The sequence below is a fragment of the Meleagris gallopavo genome, chromosome 4 (assembly GCF_000146605.3).
Source record: "Meleagris gallopavo isolate NT-WF06-2002-E0010 breed Aviagen turkey brand Nicholas breeding stock chromosome 4, Turkey_5.1, whole genome shotgun sequence".
NCBI classification, from domain to species: Eukaryota; Metazoa; Chordata; class Aves; order Galliformes; family Phasianidae; genus Meleagris; species Meleagris gallopavo.
In genome coordinates this window covers 6621684-6624171 of record NC_015014.2, presented here as the reverse complement: position 1 = coordinate 6624171, position 2488 = coordinate 6621684, and positions in this window count along the sequence as shown.

Below are 2488 nucleotides of genomic sequence, written 5' to 3'. Positions count from 1 at the left end.
CTCTTCTGCCGCTCGTCGGGCCGCGCCGTGTTAAACCCCGAGCGGTGAATTAAAAGCGCCGCTGATCTGAGGCAGCCCTCTAATGCGGAATGACAAATTGCATTTGGGCGATAACATGAACGAGAAAATGATTTATGGATTTTCGCGACGGTCTGAGCAAATGAAGGCGACGTGAATTATACATCCTAATGTGCAGTATATCATTTTCTAATAACACTGCTTTAGTTCTAATGCTCTACGCTGCTCTCTTCGATAGAGGGTATTGATTAAATGAAAATTCAGAGGGCTATCTTTAAACTGGGTGCATATCTGCTGCAGGCACCGGCCGAGGTTTGTGTGTTTACCCATCGCTAACACAGACGGCTGCCACCGGATCTCTGGCACCGTGGCTTTCAGTTTTTCTATCTGTCATCGTTTAATTTGGCAGTTGCTTCACCAAATGAAGAGAGCTCTCTCGTATCGCCACGCTTCACTCCATGCTGCGGTCCAGAGATGTAAATAGATGGCATTAGGTTTGTATACCCGTGGTGCAGGCAGGGATAGTAGCACCTTGGGAAGCCCTGCTCTCTGCCAGCATCCTCAGGTGCCTCCTTGGCACTCCAGCGTGCCTGCCAGGGGGGGCATTTTTCTCTCAAGGAGAAGATACAATAAATAATGCTCTTGCTCAACAAGGACTTTGCTAGCATCTCCTTTTACTATATTGCACTGAATTTCTTAAAGAGAAGAAACTTCCCGTTTAACTCATGCACACTGGGAGTAAAGCAGCATGAAAAGATGAGTGCATATGCACAAGGGGTGAGAATAGATGTCACTCACGGGGTGGCTGAGCCCTACATTCAGCTTCATTACAGTGCCCCAAGCCCGAGGCTTCCAGCCTCATAGCCACGTTCTCTTGCCCTTCAACACAGGGCAGTGATTGATGAAGTCATAGTGACACAAGCAATGAATATTCCCAGTTATTTCAGTGGTCCCTAGGCTAAAATCTCGACACTGAGGACAAGCAAGACCTGCACTTGTTTGAATTGGTTTAAAACAGAATTGGGGAAGATGAGGTAGAGGATTTTTGCACTCATTTGGGGGTTAACTGATTATTTTTCATTACCCAACTGCAGTATTTCAGTTGTTTTAAAACAAAAAGAGTCACATATGTCAGAAATGCCCAAGTGCTGTATTTTGGATTGAGCAAATGCTTTCCTAACGTGGTTTGGGGAGTAGAATGCTGCTCCCAACTGTTTATTTCAGTTACCGAAACGAAGTTCAAGTATTGGCCTTTGTCTCAGAAACATTGTGGACTCTTTACTGTCTGTGTGTTAAAAACACTGAGAATGGTGGACTTCCCCCCCTCTTCTCTCTTCTACCCCTAATCTTAGATTGCTATTGCTTGATGTAATTTGAATTATCTGGGTCTTAAAAAATATATACAAACCCTACCCAGGACCCCTTTGAGAGAATTAATAACAGCTCTTAGTGCCAGAAAGATTACTGGAATCAATGATGTGATTAGGACTGTAAATAAGATCTAAAAGATGTCACCATTAGAAAAAGCCTGCTCTGCTAACTGGAAGATGTGTATGTGTTACTGAAAGGGCCATAGGATGAAAATCCTGCTTCAAACAGAGGTCGATACTGCACAATTTCAGAAATTAACTAAGAGGCCTGATTAAGGTTATTTGTGTCAGAGGGAAAGGTTCACTGCCACCACTCCCTCAATGGATTTCTTTCTTAATTGCCAATGAGGAGACAAAACAGGAAGGCTACCCCATTTGGCTAATCAATAAAAAAGCCTGCCTTCATGTTTGCCTGAGGAGCTCTCCTTGGGTCAGATCAATACACAGCCACCAAAGTTCTCACAGAGGTCACCAGCAATCCAGACGTACTCTGATGGCTTTTAAACAACACCAGAGCCAAGCATCTGCTGCGAGCTTGTAGATGTAAGCAGAATTGGAGCTATGATGTTAATCATCATCCTCATGCTTATGGGAGGACTCCCGGTGATAAAAACAACTCGTATTTATGACCTTAGACAGCTGTTTTAATAAATGAAGACAAAGTATTACTCCATTACATGCACTGTACTGTGCCGGTGATCAGATCTGATCTCCAGAAGCTGCTGGGAGTTTTTGTAAGTAAAGATTACAGTGGATACACTGCAGTCCAGAATGGAGTTGCACTGGGTGCATCCTTTAGGGATTTAAGGCCAGCTTCTGCCTCCTTTTCTTTGTCCCTGAGCATTTGTACAGATTTCAAGGTGACAGCTCAAGCAGCAAGAGACTGCTCAGCATGATGCAGTAAGTGGGTATAGTCCATTTCTCCTATCCCACTTTCTCCAGCTTTCAAACAGTTTTATTGCAATGTCTATTAGAAATAATGCCAGCCTGCTTTAATGACTCGTGATCTTAGCTGGTTTAAACCTGTGTTGAGCTAACTACAAAAACAAACAAAACAAAACAAAACAAATCCTCTGATATTCCGTAGTTAAGCTCTCAAC